The sequence below is a fragment of the Mobula hypostoma genome, chromosome 24 (genome assembly GCF_963921235.1).
Source record: "Mobula hypostoma chromosome 24, sMobHyp1.1, whole genome shotgun sequence".
Lineage (NCBI taxonomy): Eukaryota > Metazoa > Chordata > Chondrichthyes > Myliobatiformes > Myliobatidae > Mobula > Mobula hypostoma.
The window spans coordinates 6,060,455-6,083,642 of NC_086120.1; the positions used below are offsets into that span (position 1 = coordinate 6,060,455).

The 23,188-nt window shown below is 43.5% G+C and overlaps 1 protein-coding gene across 2 annotated transcripts in view; it reads left to right on the forward strand.

The window, feature by feature from the left end:
- Window positions 1–22,028: 22,028 nt before the first annotated feature.
- Window positions 22,029–23,188, forward strand: part of zbtb7a (zinc finger and BTB domain containing 7a) — a 157,112-nt gene continuing 155,952 nt past the window's right edge. Inside the window, exon 1 of one of the 2 annotated variants that reach the window (XM_063032477.1) lies at window positions 22,029–22,154. The gene's annotated coding sequence lies outside the window, so the exon portion shown is untranslated. The remainder of the gene's footprint in view (window positions 22,155–23,188) is intronic. The other variant, XM_063032479.1, reaches the window with a different exon arrangement.

Sequence of the window (23,188 nt, forward strand, 5' to 3'; positions counted from 1 at the left end):
TCATGGTAGAGCACCAAAAACAGGGAAAATCGTAAAACATGAAAAAATAAAAATTCAAAAACTAAAATGTCAGCATTTCAAATGTATTCATTCCCCTTTGCTCATTACTTAATTGAACCACCTCTTGCAGCTATTACAGCCAGTAATCTTTTTGGATAAGTCTCTACGAGCTTTGCACAACATGATTGAGCAAGATTTGCCCACTCCTCCTTGCAAAATTGCCTAAGCTGTGCCAGGTTAGTTGGGCAGCGGCGGACAGCAATCTTGCTAAAAATGTTCCATCAAGTTAAGGTCAGGACTGACTAGGCCACTCAAGGACATCAATTTTCTTCATTTAAAACTTCTCCATGTTTGCTTTGGGAGCGTGTTGTGGATTGTTGCCCTGCTGAAAGGCGAACTTTCTCACCAGTTTAAGCTTTCTGGCAGAGACTAGCAGGTTTTTGTCAAGAATCTCTCTGTATTTACCAGCCTTCACCTTCTTATCCAACATGACCGAATTTCCAGTCCCGACTGGTGAAAAGCATCCCCATAGCGTAATGCTTTACAGTAGGATGGTGTCCCTAATGACTTCACCTGTAAAAGGTGCATCCAGCTGCAGCTCCTGACAAACCGAGTTAGGGAACTGGAGCTGGAGCTGGATGAACTTCGGATCATTCGTGAGGCAGAGGCAGAAATAAACAGGAGTTACAGGGAGACAGTCACCCCTAAAAGTCAGGATGCAGGTAGCTGGGTGACTATCAGGAGGGAGAAGGGGAATAGACAGAATGAGCAGAGCACCCCTGTGGCCGTTCCCACAAATAATAACTATACTGTTTTGAATACTGTTGATGGGGACGACCTACCGGGGACAAGTTGCAGTGGTCGCGTCTCTGGCACCGAGACTGGACCCTCAGCTCAGAAGGGAAGGAAGAAAAAGAGGAGAGCAGTAGTGATAGGGGATTCGATAGTTAGGGAGACAGACAAGAGGTCCTGTGGAAGAGATCGAGAATCCCGGATGGTCTGTTTTCTCCCTGGTGCCAAAGTCCGTGATATTTCGGATCGAGTTCTCAGTATTCTCAAGCGGGAGGGTGAGCAGCCAGTTGTTGTGGTCCAGATAGGGACCAATGACGTGGACAGGAAGAAGGAGGAGGTCCTGCAAAGAGAGTTTAGGGAGTTAGGTGCAAAGTTGAAGGACAGGACCTCCAGGGTTGCAATCTCAGGATTGCTACCCGTGCCACGTGCTAGTGAGGCTAGAAATAGGAAGATAATGCAGCTAAATACGTGGCTAAGGAGTTGGTGCAGGAGGGAGGGCTTCATGTTTCTGGACAATTGGGTCTTGTTCCAGGGAAGGTGGGACATGTTCCGACGGAACGGGTTGCACCTGAACTGGAGGGGGACTAACATCCTTGCGGGAAGGTTTGCTAGTGCTGCTCCAGGGGGTTTAAACTAGATCTGCAGGGGGAGGGGAACAGAGTGTTAGAGCAGATAGTGAGGTGGAGGAGGATAAAGGTCATGCGAGAACTGCAAGTATAGTGCATGGAGTAAAGCCGGATCTACCATATAAAGAGGCTTTGAGGAAAGAGAAGCAGAGTAAAGGGTGTAAAGGTAGTAAGGTAGAAGGGCTAAAGTGTGCATACTTCAATGCAAGAAGCATCAGGAACAAAGGTGATGAACTGAGAGCTTGGATAAACACATGGAATTATGATGCAGTGGCCATTACAGAGACTTGGCTGGCACCAGGGCAGGAATGGATTCTCAATATTCCTGGATTTCAGTGCTTTAAAAGGGATAGAGGGTGGAAAAAGGGGAGGAGGGGTGGCATTACCGGTTAGGGATACTATTACAGCTACAGAAAGGGTGGGTAATGTAGCACGATCCTCTTTTGAGTCAGTATGGGTAGAAGTCAGGAACAGGAAGGGAGCAGTTACTCTCTTGGGAGTATTCTATAGGCCCCCTGGTAGCAGCAGAGATACTGAGGAGCAGATTGGGAGGCAGATCTTGGAAGGGTGCAAAAATAACAGGTTTGTTATCATGGGTGACTTTAACTTCCCTAATATTGATTGGCACCTGATTAGTTCCAAGGGTTTAGACGGGGCAGAGTTTGTTAAGTGTGTCCAGGATGGATTACTGTCACAGTATGTTGACAGACCGACTAGGGAAATGCCATACTGGATCTAGTACTATGTAATGAACCGGGTCAGGTCACAGATCTCTCAGTGGGTGAGCATCTGGGGGACAGTGACCACCGCTCCCTGGCCTTTAGCATTATCATGGAAAAGGATAGAATCAGAGAGGACAGGAAAATTTTTAATTGGGGAAGGGAAAATTGAGGCTATAAGGCTAGAATTTGCAGGTGTGAATTGGGATGATGTTTTTTCAGGGAAATGTACTATGGACATGTAGGCGATGTTTAGGGTTCTCTTGCAGGATGTTCGGGATAAATTTGTCCCGGCGAGGAAGATAAAGAATGGTAGGGTGAAGGAACCATGGGTGACAAGTGAGGTGGAGAATCTAGTCAGGTGGAAGAAGGCAGCATACATGAGGTTTAGGAAGCAAGGATCAGATGGGTCTATTGAGGAATATAGGGTAGCAAGAAAGGAGAATAAGAAGGGGCTGAGGAGAGCAAGAAGGGGGCATGAGAAGGCCTTGGCGAGTAGAGTAAAGGAAAATCCCAAGGCATTCTTCAATTATGTGAAGAACAAAAGGATGACAGGAGTGAAGATAGGACCGATTAGAGATAAAGATGGGAAGATGTGCCTGGAGGCTGTGGAAGTGAGCAAGGTCCTCAATGAATACTTCTCTTCGGTATTCACCAATGAGAGGGAACTTGATGATGGTGAGGACAATATGAGTGAGGTTGATGTTCTGGAGCATGTTGATATTAAGGGAGAGGAGGTGTTGGAGTTGTTAAAATACATTAGGACGGATAAGTCCCTGGGGCCTGACGGAATATTCCCCAGGCTGCTCCACGAGGCGAGGGAAGAGATTGCTGAGCCTCTGGCTAGGATCTTTATGTCCTCGTTGTCCACGGGAATGGTACCGGAGGATTGGAGGGAGACGAATGTTGTCCCCTTGTTCAAAAAAGGTAGTAGGGATAGTCCGGGTAATTATAGATCAATGAGCCTTACGTCTGTGGTGGGAAAGCTGTTGGAGATAGGATCTCTGGGCATTTAGAAAATCATGGTCTGATCAGGGTCAGTGAGCATGGCTTTGTGAAGGGCAGATGGTGTCTAACAAGCCTGATAGAGTTCTTTGAGGAGGTGACCAGGCATATAGATGAGGGTAGTGCAGTGGATGTGATCTATATGGATTTTAGTAAGGCATTTGACAAGGTTCCACACAGTAGGCTTATTCAGAAAGTCAGAAGGCATGGGATCCAGGGAAGTTTGGCCAGGTGGATTCAGAATTGGCTTGCCTGCAGAAAGCATAGGGTCGTCGTGGAGGGAGTACATTCGGATTGGAGGGTTATGACTGGTGGTGTCCCACAAGGATCGGTTCTGGGACCTCTACTTTTCGTGATTTTTATTAACGACCTGGATGTTGGGGTAGAAGGGTGGGTTGGCAAGTTTGCAGACAACACAAAGGTTGGTGGTGCTGTGGATAGTGTAGAGGATTGTCGAAGATTGCAGAGAGACATTGATAGGATGCAGAAGTGAGCTGAGAAGTGGCAGATGGATTTCAACCCAGAGAAGTGTGAGGTGGTACACTTTGGAAGGACAAACTCCAAGGCAGAGTACAAAGTAAATGGCAGGATACTTGGTAGTGTGGAGGAGCAGAGGGATCTGGAGGTACATGTCCACAGATCCCTGAAAGTTGCCTCACAGGTAGATAGGGTAGTTAAGAAAGCTCGTGAAGTGTTAGCTTTCATAAGTCGAGGGACGGAGTTTAAGAGTCGCGGGGTAATGATGCAGCTCTCTAAACTCTGGTTAGGCCACACTTGGAGTACTGTGTCCAGTTCTGGTAGCCTCACTGTAGGAAGGACGTGGAAGCATTGGAAAGGGTACAGAGGAGATTTACCAGGATGCTGCCTGGTTTAGAAAGTATGCATTATGATCAGAGATTAAGGGAGCTAGGGCTTTACTCTTTGGAAAGAAGGAGGATGAGAGGAGACATGATAGAGGTATATAAGATATTAAGAGGAATAGATAAAGTGGACAGCCAGCGCCTCCTCCCCAGGGCACCACTGCTCAACACAAGAGGACATGGCTTTAAGGTAAGGGGTGGGAAGTTCAAGGGAGATATTAGTGGAAGGTTTTTTACTCAGAGAGTGGTTGGTGCACGGAATGCACTGCCTGAGTCAGTGGTGGAGGCAGATATGCTAGTGAAATTTAAGAGACTACTTGACAGATATATGGAGGTATTTAAGGTGGGGGGTTATATGGGAGGCAGGGTTAAGGGTCGGCACAACATTGTGGGCCAAAGGGCCTGTACTGTGCTGTACTATTCTATGTTCTATGTTACCTGGCTGATGCACAGTATCAGATTTACAGCACACGTACCATTTAGTGTTGAGAACAGAGTTCCACTTTAGTCTCATCTGACCACAAGACTTTTTTCCACATTTTTACGGTATCTTCTAAGTGATGCTTTGCAATGTCTTTATGGACAAGGATACGCTTTTTCTTTTCCTTGCCAACCCTTTTAATGCAAGGTCTTAGAGGTTGTGGAACCATGAATTTCATCTCCAATTGCAGCCACTGACTTCTGCAGCTCAGTCAGAATGATTGTTGGTGTCACAGTCGCCTCCCTTCCAAGTGCCATTCTTCTCCAGCAACTAAGTTTAGAGGGGTGGCCTGACCTAGGCAGTATGTCTATGGTTTTGGTTTCATATCTTTTCCGCTTTTTTTGTGATGGAATGTATTGAGCTCCAAGGTATGCCTTTGATATGGTCTTGTACCCTTCCCCAAATTTGTGCTTCACTGTTATCATTTCCATGAATGCTCTTATGTCTGTCTTGATTTTGGTTTGGAAATCTACCATAGTGTTGGACCTTAAAGAGAGAGGGGGTACTTACAGAATTCTTGTGAATTCACTGAAAACATGTGATCCTCCAGCTTTCCACATGAACAAATTGGGTGAGTTGCTATGTTAACATATTGAGGCTGAGGAAAGTTGGCATGATAATTACAATGGAGATGAATACTTATCAGCCTCACAATTTTGGTTTTTAATTTTTAGCAAATTGTTGACAGGTTTTGACATTTTTCTTTTGATTTGACATGATGCACAATGTTTTGTAGATTAGCTCAAAATCCTACTTCAATATATTTTAAACTTGGAATATGAGATAGTAAATTGTGAAAATAGTTGTGTGACTGAATACTTTTTCAAGGCACTGTATGCATTTTTGCTCTTTTTCCATTACTTTAATAAAGTATTAAAAATTATGGGGATGGGGAGCAGAATAGAAATTGAAAGTAGTTTGTAAATCCCTTAACAGTATATTTAATGTAGGATTGAACTAAAGAGCTTGTAATAAACTATGGGAAATTTTAACTTTCAGAGAGCTTGGATAAATCAAACTTAAATCTTTTAAGAGGCACTTATAAAATTTTGAGAAACAGTAACAAGCCTGAAGATTGGTGAAATTTAAATAAGCAACAGATTTGATTGAGAGGCAAAAATAAAATTGAAAGCAAGGTAACAGGAAATATATCAAAACTCAGAAGACGCAAAGTGGAAAGGCTAGTGAAAACAAAGTGTACACCTCAGTGGCTGAAAATCGAGAAATTACAAGGGGAACCAAGGAAATGACAAAAAGGTTAAAACAAATACTTAAAAGGATCAGCTGTGTAAGTATATCACCAGAAAATGGGTAATAAAGTGTCTAATGAGGGTAAGAAGCTTAACATAATGGATATTAGTGAAGGAAAATACTGGAAAAATTAATAGGATTATAATGTGATAATCTGCTTCCCAAAATTCAAAAAGAAGTGGGTACAGAAATAACTGAGTGAGCAGTGACGATCTTCCAAAACTCCATAGGCTTGGTTATGTTTTCTGTAGATTGAATGTTAGCAAATGTAACACAAACATTCAAGAAAGAAAACAAGAGGTAAACTAAAGTAGAACTGCCCAGAGAATTTGAAAGAAGACTGTTGGAATTCATTATTAGCAGTTCAGTAGCCAGCCAGAGGCTATGTGATATTATGAACAAATAATCTTGTTGACAAACTGAATAAAAACATTTTAAGTAATCTGACTAGTGGTGTGGAGACCTGTTGTGGTAAGGAGACACATGATGGGGTGTGACTCAGGGGGCTGACGACTACATACGAGGGCAGACTGCAGGTTAATGACAAGAAATAAACAGACTGAAAGAAAAAGCCATTTTCAAGTTGGCAGTGTGTTACTAGTGGGGTAACAAAGGTCAGTGCCGGCTATTTATAACTTATATTAATTATCCAAGTCTGGTGCCCATACAAAGTGGTATCAAAAGTCCATAATGGGAAATAAATATGTTAAATAAGCAGATAAGAAGGTGGCAAATGAATATATATGGAAATATATAGGCTTGTGTGAATGATACATGTTTCCCCGACAACCCCACTAACATATAAGACACATGATATCAAGAAATGCCTGAGTGTACTAGATGCAGGAAAGGTTAAGGGAGCAGTCAACATCCAGGCAGGAGTATAGACTTGCAGTCCAAAACTACTGAGTCTTGAGCCAAACAGTTCCTCTCCAATTACAACACTGGCATCTACCAGATAATGTCACAAATTGCCAGGCACGTCTTGTTCACAAAAAGCAGGGGAAACTCAGTTTGACTATCTACAGCCCATTTAATTTCAATCAGTAGCAAAGTGATAGAAGGCTCATTGGCAATGCTGTCAAAAACAAGACTTGCTCACCAATGACCTGCCCAGGCTGGGTTTTGGCAGGACTCTTCAAGACGACTGCACAGCCTTGCACTGTGTTGAGAGGCACGGTGCTGAGGCGGGAGGAGGATTGAGGTGAGGTGGTTAGTGCTTCAGGCGAGAGCAATCATAAAGGTAGAGTTGGGCATTAGGGTAGGTGCCATAATTGGCTCTTGGGGTGCAGTGATGACAGTAGGGCCAGTCACAAATAAAGGTAATGGTGAGTGCTCTGGAGTCATAATTAGTTGGTGGCTGGAGTTACAGTTAGATAAGAAAATGGTGGTGGGGTAAGTCTGTACAGGGCACAAGCATGTCGTCGACCTTGTTGTGCAGCTCCATGAGTTTCAATGAAACATGACCTGCATTTTGAAAGCCTGCTTTTGAATATATACATAGGTTGATTAAGCATTCTTCTTAGTTTTAAAAACTGACAATTCTCAATTCTGTCCTTTTCCAACTTTCCCCATTGTATTTCTCAGGGCTTTACTCTTTTAGACGGGATTCCTTAAATAAAAACTCTACAAATTTTGGAATCCTTCTTTCATAGAGCTCTAAGCTAACAAAATGGAAGGAAAAAAAATTCAGTTTAAACATCTTTATTTCATTTTACTCATCTTCATTAGTTAATTTTTTAACATCACCAATTCAAATTTTACCACAGAAGTAAGTTTTCTAAGAAAAAGAATAATTAGCAGAAGATTTTGCCATTTAAACTGACGTTAACCCAAATCTTTTGCAAGCTCCAAATAATTTAGCCACACATGGCCTCCAGATGTCAGCCTTGCCTCGATGATAGCACTCACGTGTCAGAAGGTTGTGTGAACAAGAAAACAACCAGAGGCTTGAGCATAACATCTGGCAAGATGCTTCACTGTGATATTGGGATGAGCTACACTTGCAAATGTATTCACAGCTGCTTATTATCACATTACTTTGAATAAAAACGGGGAGTTAGTGATCTGTGATTTTCCTTAAAACAATATTTAAAAACAGATCAAAGAACTGACTGTGAATTTCAGAAAGGGAAGTTAGCAGTTCTCATTGAGTGGTCAGCACTGGAAAGGGTGAATAGCTTCAGGGTGCTGGGTGCCAATACCTTGAGGATCTATTCTGGATCAGCACATTGATACAGACATGAAGACACACACCTGTGGATCAACTTTGTCAGGAGTTTGAGGAGATTCAGTATGTTACAACTTACAAATTTTTTATAGATGTACAGTGATTATTTCAAGATTGTTTAATGTAATTTCCTATACACAGGTGTAAAGCAGAACAAATTAACTGTCCCTCCAGATCCAATGCAGCACAAAAACACAATAAGATAAAGAACACAATAATAAAAATACACAATAAAATACATAAGATAGCTAATATATAGAGATTGATTGTACAGTATACCCATCAACTGATGCTAGATACAGGAGTGTCTGTACATAAGCTGACTGACAGGAAATTATAAAATAGTGGTGGTGGAAGGTGTGGAGGGGTGGGTTAGTGGGGGGAGGTGTTGATCAGCCTTACTGCTTGGGGAAAGTAACTGTTTTTGAATCTGGTGGTCCTGGCGTGGATGCTATGTAGCCTCCTCCCTGATGGGAGTGGGATACAGTCCATGAGCAGGGTGGGGAGGGATCCTTTCTGATAGTGCTGGCCCTTTTCTGTATATATGTCCTGGATGGTGGACAGGCGATGAGTTCGGCAGCTTTGACGACCTGCTTTAGGGCCTTCCTGGCTGCCACAGTGCAGTTTCCGTACCATGCAGCATGTTAGGATGCTCTCTACTGCGCCATCAGTAGGATGATGTTTCAATAGGTTTCACTAGGTACATTTAATGTCAGAGAAGTGTATACAATATACATCCTGAAATTCTTTTTCTTTGCAAACATCCACGAAAACAGAGGAGTGCCCCAAAGAATGAATGACAGTTAAGTGTTGGAACCCCAAAGCCCCCCCAGCTCCCCACTCCCACACATAAGTAGCAGCCAAGCAATGACACCCTCTCCCCCACCAGCAAAAAAGCATTGGTGCCCTCCAGGTCTACCGAGCACTCAAGCATGCAGCAAAGCATCAATAAAAGCACAGACTTGCAGTACCACAAAGACTACTCGTTCACTCGGTATTCGACTTATCTCAGGCTCTCTCTCTCTCTCTAATAAGAGAAAGTGAGGTGTCTCTGTTTCACAGAGAGAGAGGAGACAACAAAGCAACTCGCTGATTTATGGTATTAAAAGTCTGTTGCGTTGCTTTTTCCAAGCTCTATGTCCAAAGATCTCGGGTCTCTCGGCACACAGCCAGCAGCCAGCTCACTGCTTACGATCTTCCTTCTCTGACACATAAGGCGGCGGTGGTATTGCCCTTGCATCTGCCCGCCTCCAGAGCCACAAAAATCCGGCACCCTGAAGGCACGCTAGTCTTCCAGGCTGCATCCTTGGCATATCGAAAAGCGGCCGGTTGTGAGGCCCCAAAAGTGGGTCCCATTTCCGCAAATAACCAAAATCATCGTGTAACTCCAGGTCAGGGTCTTCAAAAGAACCTTGAAAAGGAAAAAAAGAGACATCAAAGATAGAAATAGAACTGCTTCTGAAGATGTAAGCAAAGGAGTCGCCATTCGGCACCATCATCCTCCTAAGCTATGTGAGAGCATAGATGTGCATAGTCCAGCTTTCTTCAGCCTCCTCAGAAAGTGGAGGTGTTTGGTGAACTTTCCTGACAGTGTAGGATGTGTTCTGGGACCATGAGTGGTTGTGCAAGATGTGCCCTCCCAGGAGTTTGAAACTGCTAACAGTTTCCACTGCTGTGCTGCTGATGTGAAGAGGGGTGTGAGTGATACAAGTTGTCCTGAAGTCGATAACCATCTCCTTTGTCTTGTAGACAGCAAGGAAGAGGTTATTTGCCTGGCATCAGGCTTTGAGCTCCTCCACCTCCTCTCTTGTGCGATCCATGTGTACAGTAATGGGCTCAGCACACAGTCCTGGGATGATGGGGAGTGAAGAGTGGTTGTGCATCCTGACTATCTGAGGTCTGCTGGTTAGGCCAGATTTGGGAACAGCTTCTTTCCAACTGTGATAAGACTGCTGAACGGATCCTGACCCGGATCTGGGCTGTACCCTCCAAATATCTGGGCCTGCCTCTTGGATTTTTTGCACTACCTTACTTTCCATTTTCTATTTTCTATTTATGATTTATAATTTAAATTTTTAATATTCAATATTGATTTGTACTCCAGGGAGCCGGAAGCGCAGAATCAAATATCGCTGTGATGATGGTACGTTCTAGTATCAATTGTTTGGTGACAATAAGGTATGAAGTATAAAGTAGGAAGTCCAACACCTAGTTGCACAGTTGTGTCTTTAGATCAAGGACAGGAATTTGTTCACCAGGGTCTGTGGGGCAATAGTGTTGAATGTCAAACTGAAATCAAGAAACAGCACTCTGACATTAGCGTCCTCGTTTTCTAGGGTCAGGGCCAGGTACATGACAGATGCTATAGCATAGAGTGGTTCTGTTAAGCATATTGGTGTGGCAGGAATGGAGTTTTTGATATGTGCCTTTATCAGCCATTCAAAGCACTTCAGTGCTACTGGGCAGTAGTTGTTTAGTTCTGAAGGTGTAGAGTTCTTTGGAATAGGGATGATGACTGATTTGAAGCGTGTGGGGACAGCAGCCTGGATGCGTAAAGTGTTGAAGATATCCTTAAAGATGTCAGTGATGTTATCTGGACTGGCCACCTTACGGGGATTGACTCACTGCAGAGTCCTTCTCATGTCTCCTGCTGTTACAGACAGAGGCTGCTCATCTGGGAGGGGAGTAGTTTTTGTGCCCATTGTTGTGTTACATGCCTCGAAGAGAACATAAAAGTTATTTAGAGTATCAGGGAGGGAGGCGTCACTAATACAGTTGACGCTGGTTAGTAATGCCCTTGCTGTCCAGCTACGTATGCTGGGAATTGTTAGTGGACAGGTGTTCCTGAATTTTTTGTGCATAGGCAGTCTTTGCCCCCTTGATGCCTAAGATGAGATTTCTTTTGGCTGTTCTGTTCCCAGACTTGAAGGCAGCATCACGGGCTTTTAGTAAGGAGCGCACCTCTGTGTTCAGCCATGGCTTCTGGTTGGGTCGTGAGATGACTGCTCTTGAAGTACTAACTTCATCTACACACTTGCTGATGCAGCTGCAGACAGATGAGGCATATTCCTCGAGGCCTGTGTCTTCTCTGCCAGTGGTGACGTCCTAGAACATCTGCCAGTTAGTCTGTTCAAAACAGTTCTGAAGCATAGAGATTGCCGCATTAGGCTCCTCTTAACTGGTTTCTCCATTTTCAGCAGTGGTTGGTATGCTGGGATTAACATCATGGAGAAATGGTCAGGGGCCAAGATGAGGCCGTGGCTTGGCTTTGTAAGTACCATGTCTCAGAATGCAGAGGGTTAAAGTGCCTGCAAAGGGTTGTAGATTCAACCTACACCATCACAAGCACAACCCTCTCTACCATTTAGGATATCTTCAAGAGACAATGCCTCAAGAAGGCGGCATCTTCACCAAGGACCCTCACTATCCAGGACATATCCTTTTTGCATTACTCCCATCAGGGGGGAGGATCCACAGTCAATGATTCCAACAGCTTCTTCCCTTCCACTATCAGAGTGATGTACAATACATGAACCCATTAACATTACCTCAATATTCCTTTCCTGTTTGCACTATTTACTTTTTGTAGTTTATAGTATTTTTAGTCTTTGTGCTTTACTGCTGCTGCAAAACAACAATTTTCACTTTATCCAAGTCAGTGTTTATAAATGAATTCTGAAAAGATTATCTAATCATCATCATATAACTATTCATACAAATTCTGCATACAGTGTATTACATTTAAGTAGTGCCCAGAATTCAAAAGTAACTCATTCTTAGAAGACTTCTTTGCAACACCCTAAGGTCACAAAACACAGATTTCTTTAAAAATGCAAGTCATTCTAAAAAGTATTTTTTCAACCATGCGGGAAATACATTGTTTGCCTTTGACATAAATCAACTGAGATAACAGGGTCCAGGGTTTTACTTATAGCAGGTCATTGTAACTCTTTCAAAACTTTGTACCTGGTTGTTGTAGCATAGACTACATATGCTAAGGAGCCCCTTAAGGCAGGGTTACAAGTCCAATCATTTTCAGTTGCTCAATTAGTGACCTATCTCCTTTCATAAGGTCAGACTGGGGATGCTTTATGATAATTGAATAATGCTCAATTTCATTCACAGTTCCTTAGCAAGTTTAGCAGTTCATATCTGCATACAGTGAGACCTAGTCAGTGTTCAGTTATGATATGATGCTGTAAGTGACATGAAATGAGTAACATCTCCAACAAGAGGGAGCCTGCTCACATACCAGCCCTAGTCTCATCCACCCCCCCCCCCGCCAGTTATCTGCCTTGTACAACAACTTTATTCCCTCAGCTTTCTCAGCACTAAAGAAGGGGTCCCAACCTGAAGTATCAGAATTTCTCCAATGATTTGTTTTTGTTCCACTCACATATCTTTGACATACAATGGCATTAACTTCACCAAATTCTTTACCTTCAATATCCTGGGGGATGCTACTGCTAACCAGAAAGTCAGCTGGACCAACCACAAATATTGAGGCAACACAGGTCTCCTAAGGTGAATGACTCATGCCCTGCCATCCCGAAGGCTTTTCATCACCTACAAACGTACAAGGCATGTCAGGAATGCTGTGTAACTCAGTGCAAGACCATCAACACGCAAGAAGTTTGACACTGCTTATGATAATACAGCCTGCTTGCTTTGCAATCAATCTGTCACCCCAACTACACATTGTGTCCACTGCCAGTGAGCATGGCATTCGTGGGAACCATCTGCAACATCAGCTGTCATTACTCACCTAGGCTGCTCTGACAGCATATGCAAATTTCACAACTACAAGCCAGCAATGTAAAGGTGACTTGTGCACGGAAACATCTCTCTTTGCATATTGCACACCATCACAAAGTGAAAATATGTCTCCAGCTCTTCATCCTGATTGTCACTAACCCCTAAAACTCCCTCCCAGGAGTTATATCACCAGGACTGCAATTGCTTTGGAAAATGCCCTTTGCAAGGACAATCAGGAATGGGCAATTAAATACCATCTAAAATGTTGACAAACTTCTATAGCTGTATTCTGGAGAGTATACTGAATGGTTGCATCACAGCCTGGTATGAAAACACCAACGACCTTGAACAGAAAAGCCTACAAAATGTAATGGATATGGCCTAGTCCGTGACGAGTAAAGCCCTCCCCGCCATTGAATGCATCTGCCCAGAGCACTGTCGCAGGAAAGCTGCATCCATCATCAATGGCCCCACCATCCAGGCCATGCTCTTTTCTCACTGTTGCCATAAGAAAGAAGGTACTGGAGCCACAGGGCCCACACCACCAGGTTCAGGAACAGTTACTACCCTTCAACCAACAGGTTCCTGAACCAGAGAGACAATTTCACTCAAGCATCACTGAACTGCTCCTAAAACTTAGGGATTCACTTTCAAAAATTCTTCACCTCATGTTCTTGATATTTATTGTTTATTTGTTATAATTATTATCGTTATTTCTTTCGATATTTGCGTAGTCCCTTGTCTTGCACATTGTTATTTTTGTCCATCATGTTGTGTGTGGTCTTTCATTGATTCATAGAAACATAGAAAATAGGTGCAGGAGTAGGCCATTCGGCCCTTCGAGCCTGCACCGCCATTTATTATGATCATGGCTGATCATCCAACTCAGAACCCTGCCCCAGCCTTCCCTCCATACTCCCTGACCCCCGTAGCCACAAGGGCCATATCTAACTCCCTCTTAAATATAGCCAATGAACTGGCCTCAACTGTTTCCTGTGGCAGAGAATTCCACAGATTCACCACTCTCTGTGTGAAGAAGTTTTTCCTAATCTCGGTCCTAAAAGGCTTCCCCTCTATCCTCAAACTGTGACCCCTCATTCTGGACTTCCCCAACATCGGGAACAATCTTCCTGCATCTAGCCTGTCCAATCCCTTTAGGATCTTATACGTTTCAATCAGATCCCCCCTCAATCTTCTAAATTCCAACGAGTACAAGCCCAGTTCATCCAGTCTTTCTTCATGTGAAAGTCCCGCCATCCCAGGAATCAATCTGGTGAACCTTCTTTGTACTCCCTCTATGGCAAAGATGTCTTTCCTCAGATTAGGGGACCAAAACTGCACACAATACTCCAGGTGTGGTCTCACCAAGGCCTTGTACAACTGCAGTAGTACCTCCCTGCTCCTGTACTCGAATCCTCTCGCTATAAATGCCAGCATACCATTCGCCTTTTTCACCGCCTGCTGTACCTGCATGCTCACTTTCAATGACTGGTGTATAATGACACCCAGGTCTCGTTGCACCTCCCCTTTTCCTAATCGGCCACCATTCAGATAATAATCTGTTTTCCTATTTTTGCCACCAAAGTGGATAACTTCACATTTATCCACATTAAATTGCATCTGCCATGAGTTTGCCCACTCACCCAACCTATCCAAGTCACCCTGCATCCTCTTAGCATCCTCCTCACTGCTAACACTGCCACCCAGCTTCAATCTGTTTCTTGCATTTACTGTGAATGCCTGCAAGAAAATCAATCCCGGGGTTGTATATAGTGACATATATGTACTTTGATAATAAGTTTACTTTGAACTTTGAATTAACCTAAGTGTTGCCAGTAACAACACATCTCAAAAATATTTAACAAATATTTTTTCAAAATGGTTACATATTTTCATTTTGTACCATGGATACAGGTAAACTACATTACTTGGGTTTATCATTTTAACTCCATATTCTTTGATTATATATTAGCTAAATTTTGTGTATAATTTCTTTCACTAATAAGATATAAAACACTATTTGACTTAGATCATATCTAATTAAAGAGAAGTGCTCTCTACATTGAGTGTCTGATGCTTTCAAAATTTTAGACCAGCTTTAACTTTTCACAAAGCAAACGTCATCAACAGCCAAGGATTCATTGTTTTCAGTATCTGTTGCACTGGCAGAGTTGGGACAGTTCCATCACCAGAGGCAAGTATTAGAATGAAATGATACTAAACTATGATTGGTATGGTCAGTTATGCTTGCAATGGCACTTCCTCAAGCTGATTACATAATCTTGCATTAATCTAACAAATTCCAATCCTGGCATAACATACAGGATCACATTCTGTGGAAATTTAGTGCCACTAATCCTTTTTTTCCAATTGTAAGGATTGGTGGGAAGGGGGTTTCAAATCTGTATGCATAAAGTAATTCTTCACTAAATTCAGGAGAACGAAGGATCTCTCAACACCAGCTATAACTAAATACAGTAGGTCACTTGACTGGCGCTCATTCACAACTCTAAGCCTCCTGCAAGGTAGCATGGCTGCAGTATGAGTACAAGTCATTACAGAAACTCAGAGGTAGCTTCCACAGCATTGTTTCGCATCTAGGAGAAATGCAGCAGCCACACGAAGATTGACTTCAAGTCTACCTACAGATCACACTCCACCCTTACCTGGAAATTTACCTCTGTTCCTTCATAGCCTTGGAGGAAAAATCTAACGGAGTTGTGATAGCACTTCCATCATAGGGTTGGTAAAAGTTTGCGGTGGTGGATCAGCAATATCTTCTTAAGGCATTTAGAAATGGTCCAAATTGTAGGCCTTAATTGCATGCCTCAGATTTGAAAGCAAATTTAACGGAGATATCCCTCCTCTTTCTCTCCGAGCTGTTTGATGGCTCTCCATTCTCTCACATTAGACTTAACTAATGTAGAGCAACACACACAAAATGCCGGAAGAAGTCAGCAGGTCAGGCAGTATCAATGGAAATGAATAAACAGTCAACGTTTTGGGCTGAGACCCTTCTTCAGCACCGGAAAGGAAGCTGCCAGAATAAAAGGGGTAGGGGAGGAGGAGACTAGCTAGCAGGTGATAGGTGAGAGCAGCTGGGTAGAAAAGATCAAGGGCTGGAGATGAAGAAATCTGATTGGAGAGGAGAGTGGACCACAGGAGTAAGGGAGTGAGGAGGGAACCCAGCAAGAGGTGATAGACAGGAGAAGAGCTAAAACACCAAAGTGGGAAATACAAGAAGAGGGAGAGGGAGGGAATTATTTTTACCCGAAGGAGAAATCAACATTCATGCAATCAGGTTGGAAGCTACCGAGTCAGAATATAATGTGTTACTTCTCGAACCTGAGCTTGGCCTCATTGTGGCTCAAGAAGAGGCCATGGACTGATGTATTGGAGTTGGAATGGGAATCAGAATTAAAATGTTTGGCCACCAGGACGTTCTGCTTTTGGCAGATGGAGTGGAGGTTGAATCTGTCCCCCGGTTTACGACAAATCTCACCAATGTAGAGGAGGCCCCATCGGGAATACTGGACACAATAGGTTACCCCAACAGATTCACAGGTGAAGTATTGCCTCACCTGGAAGGAGTTTGGGGCCTTGAATGAAAGTGAGGAAGGAGGTGAATGGACAGCTGTAGCATTCTGGCCACTTACAGGGATAACGTAGGTAGGTTATAAATAACCTGTGAGTAGTTCAGCTTCCCCAGCTCTGCAGATTATCATTGACCTGCACTTTCTCCGCATCCACTGTACTAATATTCAATCAAACATTACAGCCTAAATGTAACAACACAAAATCTGCTGATGCTGGAAATACAAACCAATACACACAAAATGCTCCAGAAACTCAGCAGGTCAGGCAGCATCTATGGAAAAGAGTAGAGTCAACGTTTCGGGGCGAGACCCTTTGGCAGGACCTACATGTAACATTCCAGTTATGTCCTCAATCAGGAAATAAAATAGCAAAGAGAGACACACATCAAAGTTGCTGGTGAACACAGCAGGTCAGGCAGCATCTCTAGGAAGAGGTGCAGTCAACATTTCAGTCCGAGACCCTTCGTCAGGACTAACTGAAAGAAAAGCTAGTAAGAGATTTGAAAGTGGGAGGGGGAGGGGGAGATCCAAAATGATAGGAGAAGACAGGAGGGGGAGGGATGGAGCCAAGAGCTGGACAGGTGATTGTCAAAAGGGATATGAGAGGATCATGGGACAGGAGGCCCAGGGAGAAGGAAAAGGGGGAGGGGGGGAAAAACCCAGAGGATGGGCAAGGGGTATAGTCAGAGGGGCAGAGGGAGAAAAAGGAGAGAGAGAAAGAATGTGTGTATATAAATAAATAACGAATGGGGTATGAGGATGAGGTAGGACATTAGCGGAAGTTAGAGAAGTCAATATTCATGCCATCGGGTTGGAGGCTACCCAGACAGAATATAAGGTGTTGTTCCTGATGGCATGTACATTGACTTCTCTAACTTCCACTAATGCCCCACCTCCCCCTCGTACCCCATCCGTTATTTATTTATATACACACATTTTTTCCTCTCTCTCCTTTTTCTCCCTCTGTCCCTCTTGGTATACCCCTTGCCCATCCTCTGGGTTTCCCCCCCTCCCCCCTTTCCCTCTCCCTGGGCCTCCTGTCCCATGATCCTCTCACATCCCTTTTGCCAATCACCTGTCCAGCTCTTGGCTCCATCCCTCCCTCTCCTGTCTTCTCCTATCATTTTGGATCAGCACCCCCCCCCCACTCCCACTTTCAAATCTCTTACTAGCTCTTCCTTCAGTTAGTCCTGACGAAGGGTCTCGGCCTGAAACGTCGACTGTACCTCTTCCTAGAGATGCTGCCTGGCCTGCTGCGTTCACCAGCAACTTTGATGTGTGTTGCTTGAATTTCCAGCATCTGCAGAATTCCACATGTTTGCGTAGCAAAGAGAGACACATACTTAGTACAGTGCCAAACACTGGAAATGGACAATACATTTGCTCGTACATCATGACAGATAGAAAAATGAAATGTGAATATATTGTCTACATACATAGATTGCTTAAGAGCCTCCAAAGTAGCTTGGCATTTTCTTTATGATTCATAGAGTGATTTTGATGTGAGGGGTGAGAATTTTCCCGCATATATTTGGCAACAGTCAAGAGAATGTAGCTACAGAAAATGAAGCAACAGTGAAAAAAACATTAAGATATTTACCCCCTCACAAGCCAGCTATTACATATTGTAGGTAAGAATTTAGTCAGACATCCTAGCAATCTACCAGCACATCACTCATCACATTCGAAGTGCTCCTTAACAATTACTCAAAAATATTATTGGCTCTTTACAAAAGCTAGGATTCTTTTTCCTGTTTTGACCCTATTTATACTTTGCAGAATCACATAAAATCTTGAAAAAATAGACTTGAATTTATATAGCATCTTTCCTGTTTGTTTCCAGTCATTCCAAAACATCTTACAGGTGGATATATTTCAATTGGTTTCAACAGGTACATTTAAAGTCAGAGAAATGTATACAATATGCATCCTGAAATTCTTTTTCTGCACAAACATCCACGAAAACAGAGGAGTGCCCCAAAGAATGAATGACAATTAAATGTTAGAACCCCAAAGCCTCCCCCTCCCATGCACAAGCAGCAGCAAAGCCACGACCCCCTCCCCCACCAGGAAAAAAAGCATCTGCACCCTCCACCAAGCACTCAAGTGTGCAGCAAAGCATGAATAAAGACACAGGCTTGCAGTACCCCAAAGGCTACTTGTTCACCCAGTAATTCAACATCTCTCTCTCTCCCTAATAAGGGAAAAAGAGGTTTCTCCGTTTCACAGCGAGAGGGGCGACATAAGAAAATAACTTGCTGATTTATGATGTTAAAAGTCTATTGCATCGCTTTTTCTGAGCAATGTGCCCAAAGAACTCAGGTCTCTGGGCACACAGCCAGCTCGCTGCTTTCAATCTTCCATATACTCCCATGATACATCAAGCAGCAGCACTGCCCTCGAATCCGTCCACCTCCAGAGCCACGAAAATCGAGTTCCCTGAAGATGCACTTGTCTTCCAGGCTGTGTCCTTGGCGTATCGAAAAGCGGCCAGTTGTGAGGCCCTGAGAGCGGGTCCCATTTCCAAAAAGACCCGAAGTCAGCATATAACTCCAGGTTAGGGTCTTCTTGTTAAGACCATAAGACATAGGCGCAGAATTAGGCGATTCAGCCCATTGTCTGCTCTGCCATTCCATCATGGCCGATACCACATCCCATTCAACCCCATACACCTGCCTTCTCGCATTATCCTTTGATGCCCTGACCAATCAGTAAACTATCAACTTCCACCTTAAATATACGCATGGATTTGGCCTTCACCACACTGTGGCAGAGCATTCCACAGATTTACTACTCTCTGGCTAAAAATATTTCTCCTTACCTCTGTTCTAAAAGATCGCTCCTCAATATTGAGGCTGTGCCCTCAAGCCCTGGATAGCCCCACCATAGGAAACATCCTCTCCACATCCACTTTATCTACTCCTTTCAACATTTGGTAGGTTTCAATGAGATCCCCTGCATTCTTCTCAATTCCAGTGAGTACAGGCCCAAAGCTGCCAAACACTCCTCATATATTAACCCTATCATTCCCAGATTCATCCTCGCGAACCTTCTCTGGACTGCTTCCAATGACAACACATCCTTTCTGAGATATGGGGCCCAAAACTGCTGACAATACTGTAAGTGCAGCCTGACTAGTGCCTTATAAAAGCTCGGCATTATCTCCTTGTTTTATATTCTATTCCCCTTGAAATAAATGCCAACATTGCATTTGCCTTCTTTACCACTGACTCAACCTGTGAATTCACCTTCTGGGAGTCTTGCACGAGGACTCCTTAAGTCCCTCTGCACCTCTGATGTTTGAACCTTCTCCCCTTTCAGATAATAGTCCGCACTATTGTTTCTTTTACGAAGATGCATTATCGTACATTTCCAAACACAGAGAGAAGATCAAAGAGCCTTCCAAATCCATGTGAATTTGCTGCATAAGAAAAGTACTAGTAGACCAAGCCTATATTCATTAGATTTTTATTAGGATGAATGGCAAACTTATTGAAATATTCAAAATTCTTACAGGCCTTCTCAGGTTCCATGTAGAAAGGGTATTGGTTCTAGCTGAGGCATCCTCAGGCAGTGGTCAGTCTCAGAATAAAGAGCTGTCAATTTAGGAAAACCTTTCTTTACAATCTGGAGGGTCAAGAAACCCTGAAGGCTATGTTGGCCTGATTACTGAGTTCACTGAAAACTGCGACTGGTAGAAATGGAGCTGTAGATTGGCCATGCCCTTGCTAAATAGGAGAGTGAGCTCAAGCACCTCGATGGCCTACTCATAATCTCTGATTCAGAATCACACCAGGTGGTGCTCTGCTGTATAATTTTATTTCCTTCTGTTCCTCTAGTTACTATCATGACCTGGCATTGCAGGAGCGTTTTCCAGCCAATGAAGTAATTTTTTTTTCTGAAACAGCGCAGCAAATTGGTACATGTAAAGATCCCATGCCAGCTGAGAAGGTGGACTGATCCTTGGTTTAACATCTCATCCCTGTGACAACTTTTTTAACAGTGCACTCAGTGATCATATCAAGGTATACAAATATCGTCTAAAAGAAGCTAGTACCACAAGTGGCTTGTTTTAAAAAGCAGAACTTATATAATAATCAAATATACAATCCAGTCAAATTGATACTTAATATAAACCAGAAAAGACCTTTTTCAAAACAAAACCAAAGACTAACAAGAAACAGTGCACAATCTACTGTTACATTGACCACCAGCACAAGGTCATGAATTTCTGGACAGTGATCAGTAAATCTGCACTCTGACAGATTTTTCTGTCTTCTCCAATCCAGAAGCTTTAAGAACATTTGTATCATCTCCTTAATCACAAGATACTTATCTTCGAGGTAATTTAGTTTTGGATTGAGGAACAGATCTGCAACCAATTTCTAGTATCTGCTCTGCACAGAACCACACGAAACTACAAAGACATGTGGACACAGCTCAGCACATCACATGATGTGGACGTGGTCTATACTTCTCTTTGCCTCAGTAAAGCAGCCAACATAATCAAAGAACCCACCCACCTCGCAGAATTTCTCTTCTCCTCTCTCCCATAAAGCAGAAGATTGAAAAGCCTGAATGCACATACTGTACTACCAGGCTCATGAACAGCTTCAAACTGTTATCAAACTCTTGATCAGACCTTTCATACAATAAGGACTGTTGCCCTCACAATCTTTCTTGTTATGATCTCGCACTTTATCATTTACCTGCCTTATGGAATGGAATAGGCTAGAATCCATTGAAATACAAAAGGATATGGCTGAAATGGACCTCGTATACTAATATCATCAATAACCTGTACTTGCATAGTTCCACCAAGATATAAAAATTGATGGTTGGAAAATATGCAATTAAAAACCATAACTTTCTAATGCAAAGTGTGATCTGCATTAGGAATGGATTGTGCAAATAGTGGAAATAAAATCATAGAATAATTTAAGATTTTATCAGATGCAGCAATCATGGTTGTGAAGGACTGAATTAAGTGGATGAATTAAGATTGCTTAATTGATCTTGATCTTCATGCCGGTATATTGCGAGGAGAAAGACCAGATTGCCTCTTGCCCTTGCTTCAGTATATTCAAGCTAAAGCTGGAATGACTAGAACTCTCCAAAGTATAATTCATTTATTGTTTTGAATCTTCCGACTGGAACCTGTGAGATCCAACTAGGCAAGCCCTTGCAGCCAGCACAATAACCCACTGGTTATACCAGTGTTGAAGATGGTAATTTAAAATATATCACTCTGACCTCAAGAAGGGGGACCATTACAGCTTTAAATACTAGAAAATCTATAGGGAGACAACAGGGAAACCTATCATTACACCTACAATAACACTAAAGAAACAAAAAATGCCTTTGATGAAAGAAATTAATCATGGTTTACTTTGGTGAAGGGAGAGGTTAGGAACACGGCATCGGGAGGGGTTCTTTGCAGCTTTAAGAGTGAGGGTGGGTGGTTTGGGGTGGGCATTAGAGACCCTCACAGTGGGATTGGGCAGAAAAATGAGATAATTGTCATTTAGGAGGCGAGGCTAGTTCATTTCAGTGGTTTCCTGCATTTGGCTCTGAAAGGGAGCATGAAGCTGAGGAAGTAGGACCCTGAGACACGGAGGGAGGGCACAAGACCGCTTTAAGAGGGGGGAGGGCCTGGTGGAACCAGGAAGGGAGTGAGTTACATACGGGCCATTGGCAGATAGTAACAGAGAGAGGGAGGGAGTGAGTGTGGGTGACACATCCAACCTGGGCCTGAACACAACCGGACTCGAGACCACCAGGTACCTTCTCAACCTTCGCTTCTACTTTCCCCCAACCGCCTGAACGCCTCGGACCCGAGGTAAAACTGACGTTTGCAGCGTGTTGTTATGCGGAAATTGGCGCACCGGCCGGCTTCTCTCTACCTACTGTACTCAATACTGTACATTTGCTTACGTTTCGCCCCCCGACTGACCGGGGAGAGAGAACGCGCAGGCGCCACGCCGCGACTGCCGGGAGCTGTAGTCCGCAGGCCTCCGCCCTGTTGCCTGGCAGCGCAAGGAAGAGGACTGCTGTTCCCACAATACAACGCGTTAAAGAGAAGGGGGTGGGGAGGAAATTCGGCGCGGTACAACCTAACCTATTAACTGTCAGGTGCTGCGCGCGCGCCAGTGGTGTGTTTGACAACAACGCCACCCAATGAACAATCGGCAATTGCTGTGGGGCTGACGTAGATTCTTAGGAGGCGGGAGAAGTTATTAATCAAGTTAGGTTGAGTCATCAAGAGGGCGAGCGTCTTAAAAGAGCCCAATGTTAATGGGAAGGTGGGCTTAGACATCATTATGTTGTAATAATTGCTCAGTAACGCAAGTTCCTGTACCTTTTATGAGTTAACTACCGTTGATTATCCTGTTAATAATGTAAAAATAGTGGTTAGTTGGTGCCTTCAGTTGGACAACAATGTAATGAAAGTTAAAAGAGGAAGAAGCTCCTAATTCTCTCTCAGCTACCCCCACCAAGGCGCGACCTTCTCACTTCCACCAAAGCTTGCCTTTAATTTATTCCACTTTTCATGAATGTTACACATGTTAGGCATTACGAATGCAGGCCTTGTCCTTGTCAACCAAGGTGACATCTCATGCAGGGATTCGGTTCCAAGATGCAGTTAGTTTCACTGATTCATGGGCTTTGCCATTTCGTCGGTCTATATGTTGGGTTTGTCATGAGTCATTTGTTAAACTGGAACCCTTTGCAAGCTTCCCTGGATGTATAAATTACAGGTGCAGTTTGGTGCACGATAGCTGCAGGCCACAGAGAGAACATTTTTGTTAAACACTAGCTTCCTGGTTTGATGTTGAAATTGTGGTGATGTGGTTTGCTGACTTCTGTGTTTAA